At 38.4% G+C, this 13,069-nt stretch overlaps 1 protein-coding gene across 2 annotated transcripts in view; it reads left to right on the top strand.

Annotated features, from left to right (window-relative positions):
• Positions 1-1,108: 1,108 nt before the first annotated feature.
• Positions 1,109-13,069, top strand: part of LOC106060626 (tubby-related protein 4-like) — a 141,245-nt gene continuing 129,284 nt past the window's right edge. For both annotated transcript variants that reach the window (XM_056032842.1, XM_056032840.1), the window contains exon 1: positions 1,109-1,322. The gene's annotated coding sequence lies outside the window, so the exon portion shown is untranslated. The remainder of the gene's footprint in view (positions 1,323-13,069) is intronic.

Genomic DNA, 13,069 nt, shown 5'->3' with positions numbered 1-13,069 from the left:
GCGGCCGGCAGGACTTGGGGTATCACTGATGTACTGGATTGGACTTAGATCTATGTCAGACATGGAGGATGTTCCCGTGTTGCCACGACTATGAAAGTCGAGTGTGAAATGTCAAGTCTTATCACGTTTGGTCAAACGGTTTTAAGGAACGAATTTATGTAAAAATGCGTTTGAAACACAAATTTGAGGGTTAATTTGATTAAATAATGAAATGGACTATGTTTGGTATTTTCATGTGTCAAAGTAAAAAACTATCTTTGCAAAGTGTAGTTCTTAAAATAAGATCTAGGTCCTTACGATCTTGTCTCATGTAAACATGGTTATATGACATAGATCCATGAAATAGTAATACTTTCATAGAGTTGGGCAACTTTTTGTTTTATTTTGAGGGTCTTAAGCTTGTTGACCATACTTCGCAATATGCATTCATGAAATAGTCAAAGTTCTTACAAAACTTTTTAAAGGGGTATTTGTGTGTGTGTGTGTGTGTGGAGGGGTTGAATGTATACCATAAATACTATAATTTAGTATAGTGAAAAAAAATGCTCATTATAAAAAGATTTGTGATTTATAAATTGTCGTCAGATCTTCTCGCGCCAAAACGGCTGCGACAAAAATACAATCGCACCAATACGGTTGCGCCAGAAAACTTCGCGTAACCTGTTGATGTATCATGGTTCAGATTGTCTCCACTTTTTTTTTTATTGTATGATTAGATCTATTTCTCCTCGGCTTTTAACTTCATTCAACGAGCGTATATGCTAAACTGTTAACCAAATAAATGGCCGCTACGCTTAGGGCTTAGTCGTTTACGGCTTTGCGAGAGCGACTAATGGTCCAATTACGGGTCATCTCGACTTCTTTCCACCAGGATTGACCGGTGCCCATTTTAATTGCGACAATGACCAATTATATCCCAGATCTCCATTGATTCGGCCAAGAGGAATAAGACAAGGGGTGAGTTGAAGAGAGGGAGAGAGAGAGAAAGAGAGAGGTGGACATCGATCTACGAGCGCGCCTCTTCTGCCGCCGTTAGTGCTAGGATCACCTGCCTGCGTTTGTCTCTCTCCAAGACACGGGGGCGGTCCCCCCTTTCTAACATGGACATTGGGCTGAGGCTCGATTGGTGTGTGTGTGTGATACCATCACCCGTGTGGGGCGGTGGCGTGCGATGTGTACTCGCCCGAGTCTTGTAGTTCAGCCGCGTGCTGCTGTCAGGGAAATAGTGTCTTGTAACGTCCTCGGGGTTTCACTTTTGGAGTTAACAGAAACGTCCACTCTAGAGTCTCACAGTCTCACTAATTACGGACCGGACCGATAAAGTAGGCTCATTTATCTATTTAGTTATCGTTTACATTTTCATAGTGGAGATTTGTTTGTCTGTGCGTGCGTGCGTGTTGAGGAGGAGGGTATAGCTCGTAAAGAGAGTACCAACCAACATCCCTCCCTCCAGCCTATATCTAATTTGTTTGGCGAGGTTCTTAACTCTTTCCTCTCCGTAATTATCTACCACATTCTGGTGGAATCAACGCTGGTATCGTCAGTTAGGAGAGATAGAGTTAATTCAGTGCTGAACTGGGCCGGTTCTACGTACGACACCAAAGGCGAGTGCCTCGGGGAATCACCATTGTAACATCGCTTCGTCCTTTTTATTATTTTCCTATATGAAAATGGTTGAGTTATTCCGCTTGCTGGGGGGTGCTAGCAACTAGATTGGTAAAAAGGCTAAAATTTTTTTTAAAAAATTTTTTTAATTGTCGACAATAGTGAGTTACGGACCAAAGAATTATTCATTTCATGTTGTTTGTCTAAACTTATTACACACACACACATTCATGCAGCTATTTCCTATTTTCCTATTTCCTATTAAATTGTGTGTGTACATACTGATAACAGTCAAAAACCATGTCCGTTCAAGTATGGTTTTAATACACAACACACATTTCGTGAACACATTCTTACGGACGAGTTACAAGCACGTGTAAACATAAGAACGACAACCGATACAGCATATAATTTTCATAACAAGGAACAAAATAGAATATATATGCTTAAAAATAAATAAAACTACAGGAAGTCTTTTTTATGTTATTTAACATTTGTATTTATATAGTAAAAGTTCCCCTTTCAGACTTTGCAATCTATAGGGTAGATGATATAAAGTTCATCTGTTTCTGTGGCCCACGGCTAACGAGGGTGTCATATGGCCAGCACAACAACCAACCGCCTTTACTTTTCCACAGGTACCCATTAGAGCTGGTTGGCCTTTTTTGTGATCCCGAAATAAAAAAAATCCTTGTCTTCACCAGGATTCGAACCCGCTATAGAATGTGGCCTTATGGGGAAATACTGAAAATAAAATACAAAGTTGAAAGCTTGCGTTTTTTTTTTCTCGAGTTGCGGCGTTGAGTCTGCGAATCAGTCGAAACCTTTTCTTAGCAAGCTCTTCTAAAGATGTAAAAAAAAAACAACAACCTGTGTACGAAATTTCACGCGAGTCTGTTAGGTAGATGTTGAGATCTCTGATTCAAACATATACGAATGAATGAACGAGTCATTCGCTTATAATAATGTTGTAACTCCGCTCCCGCTCCACACTGATGGTGCGCATGAGAGCACCATTGAACACAAGCAGTATAAGACATGTTTAGACAGGAAGAGGAACTGTTGTAGATCCGGTTTGAAGTTATGGGAGTCTGAACAGTCTGGTGCTGAGTGCTGTCCTGTGTGATACTAGGAAACTGTGTGGGAGACCTGGAGCGACACTGGGAAGTGTGTCGGTGGTCTGTTCTGTGTGCTGGTATTAATTAGGACTCAAGACGTTACTCCCTGTGACTTGATAGCGGACGTCTTTAACTATTTGTTGATAGCTTATATAATATATACATCATTATTATTATTATTGCCTCCTGTCTGTTCGTTGAGTTGCCTCCCTTAAATTACAAAAATATAGATAGCAAAATTTTGGACATATTGGTTTCTAACTAAGTTACAACAATATAGATAGCAAAATTTTGGACATATTGGTTTCTAACTTAAGTTACAACAATATAGATAGCAAAATTTTGGACATATTGGTTTCTAACTTAAGTTACAACAATATAGATAGCAAAATTTTGGACATATTGGTTTCTAACTTAAGTTACAACAATATAGATAGCAAAATTTTGGACATATTGGTTTCTAACTTAAGTTACAACAATATAGATAGCAAAATTTTGGACATATTGGTTTCTAACTTAAGTTACAACAATATAGATAGCAAAATTTTGGACATATTGGTTTCTAACTTAAGTTACAACAATATAGATAGCAAAATTTTGGACATATTGGTTTCTAACTTAAGTTACAACAATATAGATAGCAACATTTTGGACATATTGGTTTCTAACTTAAGTTACAACAATATAGATAGCAAAATTTTGGACATATTGGTTTCTAACTTAAGTTACAACAATATAGATAGCAAAATTTTGGACATATTGGTTTCTAACGTATTCATCCTTTGGGAAGCTCATTTTAAATGTTTAGTTATTTCTCAACCTTTTTTGTTTGCATTGCAGATACGAAGATATTTAGGGCTTTTTACAAATGTCCAACATTTAATGGTTAAAGTAGAGCTAAGCACCCGTAAAGGCATCATCACCTGGCCCTTGACTTTCGTCATAGAGGTCGCTGATGTGCTGTGACGGTTAGCGTGACAAGCTCCATTCCGTTCACTCTTTCCTGTCAGCGGCTGCCCTTAGGAGAATATCAGGATATCAAGGGAGAGGCCGGTCCCTTCTTGTACGTTGTCCAGCCAGCTTTTCTTAGGACGACCCTTTCTCCCTTGCTTTGTCCATTGTACCTTGAAGGATGGATTTCGACAATGAGTCACGTCTTAGGGCAGGGTTTCCCAAACATTTTCTTTAACTCTTTCTCTCCGAAATTATTTTTCCACGTTTTGAAGGCATTATTCATTTCGATCATTACTATTTCACTTCCCTGTTATGATTGGGGCTTCAATAGCTTTGTTGTTTGTCATCAGAAAATGTTGTATTTGGTATAGAATTAAAGGGAAATGCATGCTCTTTTTATATAATTCAAAGTCAAGTTTTATTTTAATTTAATGAGGTCAAAATCAACGATGGTATCGTCGATAAGGAGAGAAAGAGTTAACGGAACACCTCGCACATTCTGAGTATTTAGCGGGACACTTTGCTTATTTTTAAGAGAGGTTAATTCACGTGCTGGCCTACTAGCTAATTTTTCCAGTTGTTCTTCGAACACCTATTGACGCCTCGCGGAACACCTATTGACGCCTCGCGGAACACCTATTCACGCCTCGCGGAACACCTATTGATGCCTTGCGGAACACCTATTCACGCCTCGCGGAACACCTATTCACGCCTCGCGGAACACCTATTCACGCCTCGCGGAACACCTTTTGACGCCTCGCGGAACACCTTTTGACGCCTCGCGGAACACCTATTGACGCCTCGCGGAACACCTATTGACGCCTCGCGGAACACCTATTGACGCCTCGCGGAACACCTGGTTTTGGTGGAACACAGTTTGGGGAACACTGTCTTAGTGTATGACAGAACCAGCCCAGCTTTTCGTGTATATTGATATTTTATTAAGAATAAAACATTTTTAAGGTATTGTAAAGGAAGGCGCGGTGGCTGAGCGGTAAAGCGCTTGGCTTCCAAATCCTGGTGAAGACTGATTTTTTATTTCGAGATCTTTTGGTGCCTCTGAGTCCAGCCAGCTCTAATGTACCTGACATTAGTTGGGGAAATGTAAAGGCAGTAGCTCGTTGTGTTGGCCACATGACACCCTCGTTAACCGTGGACAACAGAAACAGATTACCTTTTACATCATCTGCCTCTATAGATGGCAACATTTTGTGACATTCCTAAAAGTGCTTTCATGCTACACAGTTAGGGGTTAGTGTTAGGGTTAGACCGTTTAAACCTCTAGCCAATCTCCGGCAGGAGCATGTCCGAGTCAATGAAAATGATGGATGCGGCCACGGGAAACCAAAAATAAAGCCATCCATCTTGTTCCCCCGTCGTGTCGCTCCTAGCCTTTAGTTGTCGAGCATTTATCTTGGCCGAGCGATGAGCAAAAGCTTGATGACATCTCGCCCGTATCATTATTTCGTAATAGCATAGCGTCACCGTGTACACGCCAACAGAACCACTCGCTACTCAAGATAGATATTACATGATATATCCGATAACGGAGGTCGGGGTGGCTGAGTGGTAAAGCGCTTGGCTTCCGAACACGGGGTTCTCGAGTTCGAATCCAGGTGAAGATTTTTTAATGATTGACTTACAGCCCTTAACTAACATAAAAGTTATACACCTTAACCTTTACATATCCTTTAGTCTGTTGGATCGTTGGGGTACCATGCAAGATTTGTCGAGCGTCTTTCTCCATTTCTCTCTGTCTTTTAGAACCTCTTTCAATGGCAGGCCCGTCCATTCTTTTTTGTTGTCCTCCCATCGCTTTCTCTGTCTGTCTCTTCTGCTTTTTCCTGGTACTGTTCCCTGAAGGAAGGTCTTTGCGAGCCCCGAAGATCTTGTAATATGGCCCTAGATTTTAAACTTGCGTTGTTTTTACTATAGTTAGCAGGTCATCATGGGGTCCGATCGCTGCAGTAACCCTGTCTCTAATCTCTTGGTTTGTGATGCGGTCTTTAAATGTGATACCTAGGATCCATCTGTAGCATCTCAATTCCATTGTTAGGATCCTCATCTCCAGCTCTGCAGTCAGCGTCCAAGACTCACAAGCATATAAAAATGTGGCCATGACCAGGGAGTGCATCAGTCTGATTTGTATACGCACTAGTATAAGAATGAAGTCTCTAATTATTTTGTGTTTTAAAAAGCTGATAACAAAATTCCTGTCTGTCTGGGTGGAATCTTGTACACGTTATTTCTCCCACTTTTCTTTCTCGGATCAAGTTTAAGTAAAGTTCCCTTTCAGACCTTGCGATGTATAGGGCAGATGATGTTAAGGTCATATGTTGGGTTCAATGGTTAATGTAAAGTACCCCTTTCAGACCTTGTGGTCTTTAGGTCAGATGATGTAAAGGTCATTTGTTTCTGTGGCCTACGGTTAACAAGGGTGTCATGTGGCCAGCACAACGACCAACCGCCTTTACTTTCCCCAGCTAATGTCAGGAACCCATTACAGTTGGGTGTCCTTAAAATCCCGAAATTTAAAAAATCCCAGTCTTCACCGAAAATCGAACCCGGGGCCTCTCGGCTCGGAAGTCAAACGCTTTACTGCTAATCCCACACGCCACCTCCTCTTGCTAGAGTTCCTAATCACACTTGACGATACACAACATTTATTTCCTCTACCGGTGACTGGAGATTTGTCTACAAAACGAAACTTTCAAGTAGCTTACAATAAATCTTAATTTGTGAACGATAAATCTAAAGAGCTTTACTTTAGACGGCAATTTGAGAAACCAGCTTCACACAGACAAACAAAACGACTTCTTGCAAATAGTTTCAGGCCATCACACAAACTAAAACAAAACGACTTCTTGCAAATAGTTTCAGGCCATCACACAAACTAAAACAAAACGACTTCTTGCAAATAGTTTCAGGCCATCACACAAACTAAAACAAAACGACTTCTTGCAAATAGTTTCAGGCCATCACACAAACTAAAACAAAACGACTTCTTGCAAATAGTTTCAGGCCATGACACAAACTAAAACAAAACGACTTCTTGCAAATAGTTTCAGGCCATCACACAAACTAAAACAAAACGACTTCTTGCAAATAGTTTCAGGCCATCACACAAACTAAAAAGAAACGACTTCTTGCAAATAGTTTCAGGCCATCACACAAACTAAAAAGAAACGACTTCTTGCAAATAGTTTCAGGCCATCACACAAACTAAAAAGAAACGACTTCTTGCAAATAGTTTCAGGCCATCACACAAACTAAAACAAAACGACTTCTTGCAAATAGTTTCAGGCCATCACACAAACTAAAACAAAACGACTTCTTGCAAATAGTTTCAGGCCACGACATGGATTAACAATAACGACTTCTTGCTATCATACATTTGGAGTAAGACTTTTCACTTTGTTCATTGATTTAGTGCAAATACTTAGACCTAAGTTTAATTTTTTTTGTTAAATGCTGTTTTTTTTATTCTTCGAAAATATTTGGTCTTAAAATGCAGTCTTCTAACATCAGTGACCTGCTCTTGTCCTGTATGGTGACATAGTGCTTAACTTTTTCTCTCCTAACTGACGATACCAACGTTGATTCCACCAGAATGTGGTAAATAATTACGGAGAGAAAGAGTTAATCACAACCGCACGGTTTCGTCCAAGTCTTTTAGCAAATAGAGTATTTGAGTTTCTTAAGCTCTTCACTTAAATGGAGTTTGATGATGATGTGCTGTGTGACTCTACTACTACACACACAGCTTTCCAAAGTTTACCAAACTCCATCCAATCAAATAACCTTTTTTTTTTTTAAACAAATTAGCAGCAGGGACGGTTTGCAAAGAACTGTAGGCTGCTGCCTTAAGTATTGTGCTTGTGTATCTCAGTGACGGGCTAGCTTTGATTTGCTCTGGTGGTCAGATGTATTTTTAACACACGAGCTGGCTACATCAAAAATAAAAACAAAAAAAAAATATTTAAAAACACCATTCTTAATACTGAATCTTGTTAGAGATATGGTACAGAAGATTCTAATTTTTGTAATACGGACACAAATTTGGAAACATTAAAGAAGTAAAATTTTTTTAAAATCCTTTAAAAAAAAAAAAAGCTTATCTAAGGGAAAGAACTCCGCACTTACAACAACATCTCTCAATTTTGTAGAAGTTATTTTTCGGTTTTCCCGATATCTAAACAAAAAATATTAATTACCAATAATTAATTGGTTAATTTTTTAATTGATTCATGTTTTGTTAGGTACAATAAACAATTGTTTCATGTTTCAACTTGCTCCGAGAATGGGTGTGGGAGAAATAACGTGTACGAACTTTTGACCAGAGTTGACCTAACCTTTTGTAAAGGTAGTAATCTTGACTACAACACTGGATCTAGTCATATGGTATAGAAGATTCTAGTTTGGTGGTACAGATCCAAAGTTGGAAAGATAAAAAGACGGAAGTCTATGATAGACTACTGGATCTAGTTCGTCCGGCTAATGGTTTCTGCACAAGACGCTGTGAAAAAATGTTCCTAGACCTCTACGTATTATTTATCTTTTTACTGAATATATGAGGGAATTACAACTGACGTGTGTTCAAGATATAGACCTCAGGACCTAATACGATTTTTTTAGATGATTCTATTTTGAGCCATTATATCGGTTAAACCATAGTTTTACCTCGGTGACCAATCAGCTAGCAATCACTTTTTTTTAGATGATTCTATTTTGAACCATTATATCGGTCAAACCATAGTTTTACCTCGGTGATCAATCAGCTAGTAATCAATTTTTTAGATGATTCTATTTTGAACCATTATATCGGTCAAACCATAGTTTTACCTGTGTCACCAATCAGCTTGTAATTTTTTTTTTCCCTAAAGATATACCTAAACTTTCAAATTTCTATGAGCTCTATCATTATCATGTTTCTTGCGGTACTAGATCAATAAGTAGATCTATATTGTTGTCCTGGCTTGGATTTTGTGTGCTGTCTGATACTATTTCACTATTTTAAATGCGAGCCGTTTTCGAGATCCGTTTCCACCCATTCAGGTTTTAGGTTCCGCCCATGAAGAGTTTGCAAGCAAGAGGAACTCTAAAAAAAAATAATTCGTCGAATTCAATAGGGCCGAGCCCCTGTTGCTTTATTATGTTTGGTGGGCTAAAGTTTCCAAGGGCAGGATAATATCACGTCGGGGCCAAATGTGTCCTCCGGGCCGTAGTTTGTTCCTCACTTGTGTATCTGAGTTAGTTGTTGTTTTTTTTTAATATGTACGTGCGTTGTTTTTAAATAATTCGACAGAGACTCCTCCATTAATGTCATCTTCCGAAACGTAATGTGTCCGACAAGTATGAAGCATCGTGTTTAAAAAGTGTAACGTCACATCCGGCTAGAGTTACTCCCCACCAAACTCCGATGTTAGCAGACGACTTAGCTGAACCATTTTTTTTGTTTTCTAGTATTTTTGTCTTGGTGATGGGCTCCCGCAGAGCTTTTTTTTTAAAAAAAAAAAATCAGTTCCTTTTGTTATTTTCAGTTTTTATAATCTGGGGGAAATAAAATAAAAAAAATGTTTGTTTGTTGAAGCTTGGAACATTGAGATAGCTGGGACTGTTTGGTCAGGGGCTGATAAAGTATCGACTTCCAAAGCGAATGGCAACCTGGTCACACGTTCAAACACCAAAGCCTCTATTTAAACTTCGAGAAATTTCGCAGCACTGCTCTGGAAAACACGTGAGTTCGAGGCTTCAATTTAACACCAGGTTATTTCACAGCGCTGCTCGGTTTTTGTTTTGTTTTGTTTTTTTAAAGGTGTCATTTCTATTTAACACCGAGTCTAAGCATGCTGGGATGCTATAACAAATAAGTGAATTAAGACAACAAAAAAAGCGTAGTTTGAGCTGAGACAAGAAAAAAATCTGGGATAATTTCTCTGCTGCTTTAGCAGTACTTTTAATTGTACATCTTATGACATTCATTGGCCACAATGGTTACCGTTAGTTAAACTCTATCGCTATCAAGTGTCTTGCGCTGCTAAGTCAATGAGTAGATCTATTATTGTTGTCCTGGCTTGGATTATGTGTGTTGTCTGTTTGAGACTAGTTCACCTCTTTTAAACGCTAGTCTGAACACATCCAAGGGAGACAACAATTAAATAGAACATGTGAAGACTTCAACTGATGCTTATTTACAGATGGGGATGACCGTCTTGTCTATCTATCCATCCTTTTTATTAGCAGTCTATTCACTATACATCTTTCTACAAGCCCTAGCCATAGTCTTCTCCTGTCATATACCCGTATACTGCAACGTCATTCGTCTGACTACGTCACTACTTTTACCGTGGCTAAAAACAATGTTTGCAGTATTTATTTCCAAAGAAACACAATCTCTAAACTGAACTATCCAAATACACTGTATAAACTCAGTGGTTCTCAAACTTTCTCCTAAACGGAACAATTAGTACATTCAAAGTATTTAGTACTTTGCTTCTTTTTTTTTAAAGAGGGTTTGTTTTTTGTGTAAATGAAAAAAACAACAACAACCATATTCTAAATTAAACATTTTGTTAAAGTATAGAACTTATTTTCAAGTATAGATTGAGATATCTATACAAATGATAAAAAATTAGATGATTTTCATGGTATTGAGCATAACCTCCTTATATTAGGCACGGTATAATATCTGGTATGGCGTCAAGCCTGTTTCTCTGGTCATTGCAACCAAACAAACTTCTGCTTCTCACAGGTTGTGTAAAACTGAAGTGAAAAATCAAACAAATGAATGGAGCTTGTTTAAAAACGTTTCGATATTCTTTAGAAGAACTCGAACAGAAACCGTTTAATGCTTGATCTTTTATTGTATGCTTATATTATTACCGGTCGTTGACTTGTAGCACCAAACTGCGTTGTAGGCGGACTATATCTTAACTAATAAAACTTCAAATAACTTGAATAACTTCCTTTGGTGTACAAGACTAAATAGAGCTTTATTTATAATATAAACAAAATCAACTTGTGATCAAATGAAATAAATGTAGTAGACTTTAGTTATAATTTTTGGTACAAACTCACTACAATAACTGTATAGAATTTAGCCCTTGTTATGTAGAGAGAGAGAGAGTAGTCCTTAAGGGACTGCAGGCACGACATGGCCTAAAATGTGTCGATGTGCCTAAAATCAAAATCAAATCAAATCAACCTAAGACCAAGTGACGACAATGCCACCTATATATTAGAAGTTTGGATACCAGTAGATTGGGTCTGTTCTATGTAAGTGAATTATGTTATGTGTTTTTTTATGAGAAGGGAGTCCCCTGTAATCGCCACAAATTTCCATAAAGATCAATAAAGCAGTCTTAGTCTTAGTGTTTATACCAGTGTTTCTCAAGCTTTTACTAGTGACGCTTCCAGGGGGTAAACGTATTCCAGCATTCTGAGCTTCAGAGATACATTCTCCTGCCAAGTCTAAACAAACTACTTCTCCCCGTGCGCAAATAGAGTTAAATTAAGATGAGGTAAGGCTTACTGATGGAGGCGTGGTGTCTGAATGGTAAACTGGGGGTCCCGGGTTCGAATCCTGATGAAGACTGCGGTTTTAAATGTAGTGTTCTTTAAGCGCCTCTGAGACCACCCAGTTCTAATGCGTACTTGACATTAGTTGGGGAAAAGGAAGTTAACCGTGGGCCACAGAAACAGATGACCTTTACATCGTCTGCCCCATAGATCGCGTGATCGGAAAGGGGGGTCCTTAACATTTTAATTAACTTACAAATAGCTTCTAACTAAGACTGACAATATTATGTCATCTAAATTGAATTGACACCAAGAACACAATAAAACCCTGACATTATGGCGGAAAACAGAAAAAAACAATCGATTTGTAATTTGTGTCGTTAAAATGTAAATTGAACAATTAATCACTAAATTGTAACCGATCATTGTGTTTTTGGTCATCTCTTGGTAAAAACTTGGAATGCACTCTTAACTAACATCGACATTACTAAACGATAATGTTTAGGAGTTAATATTAGATTTGGCGCGTAAATTTGGGATTTGTTTACTTTGGTTTATTCATAGCACTGACTCTTAGCGAAAGTGACGAAACTAAAAACTAGGACTGGGAATGGAAATGAAATACAAAGCTAGTTGATCGAGAGGCGTCTTCTTGGGCAATTCTATTGATATAGTCAGAAGTATTTTTAGGTTTTTCTTAGTGACAACTGCTTGTGAACGTATCCGTTTTGGTAATTGAGGGATTAAGTATGTTATTTGAGGGATTAAGTATGTTATGTTCTAACAAGATATGAAGATAAGATAATTTTATTGGCCCAGACAAATGGAAATTCAGTTTGACTACAGTAGTCTATCTCAGTATTATTACTGACTACTAGAAGTAGGGAAGCGTGGTAGAGAGGCTAAGCACGGTTGAACATGGCTTGGTTTGGCTACCTATGAAGGGGCCTCGAGGTTCGACACTCGACTCGATCTTAGTTGTGTTTACTGAGCGCCTAAAGGCAGCACGAAAACCTTCTCCCAAATAAGTTTGGACCAAAGCGCTCTGAGCTTTATATAAGCATGAAAGTAGCGCTTTATATAAGCTATAATTTTACTGTAATAATAGCAAATAGATGCAGACACGAACATCCACAAACGCGCACACACACACACGACCAGCGCTTTATGAATTAGGCTTCTATGTAATGTACTTCTCGGTGACGAAAAGTGACTTTGAAACACCCTAAAGGTGCCATAAAGGAGTTTTTTAACATATTTGACCCTAGACGTCATGGAGAGGAGTCGACCACTTCGTCCATATCTGATGTAATTATTTAACGGGTGCAGATTGTTGTAAGAATTTTAGTGTTTTGGAAAGACAAAGTTCTTCAAGAGATGTTGGCTGTCTTGGAGTGATACATGATGCTTTTTTAATTAGTCTATCTAGTCAATATCTTTGTATCATTATTATTGCGCCCAGTGTTCGGTTCGTAAATATAATATCAAATTTACATAACTCTAAATATTCCAAAATTTAAAAATCCTATAATTCGAACCCGGGATCCCTTATCCGGAAGCCAAGCGTTTACTACTCCGCCACCGCGCCTCTTTTAACGCTATTTATGGTTAAGCAATGGAGGATGAAGAGGTTTCACTTAAAACATATGGCTGCAGAAATGAAGTGTTTGAGTACAAACCCTATTAGAAGCCAGGCTTTTACAAGACGAGATTCTGCTCGAGATGGTTTTTTTCTCAGCGCCTAAAAATTCTCTGATACCCCCAACTCTTCTATTTAGTAGTTCAGAATGTTCTAGAAAGATTTCGGACTAAAGCGCATTCCGTATGTTATGGAAGTGGTAATATTAATGAGCATATATTTACTATGCTATAAA

This window comes from Biomphalaria glabrata, chromosome 6, assembly GCF_947242115.1.
Source record: "Biomphalaria glabrata chromosome 6, xgBioGlab47.1, whole genome shotgun sequence".
Taxonomy (NCBI): Eukaryota; Metazoa; Mollusca; class Gastropoda; family Planorbidae; genus Biomphalaria; species Biomphalaria glabrata.
Note: the sequence above shows the minus strand (reverse complement) of the source record. Positions and strands in the feature narration are given on the sequence as shown.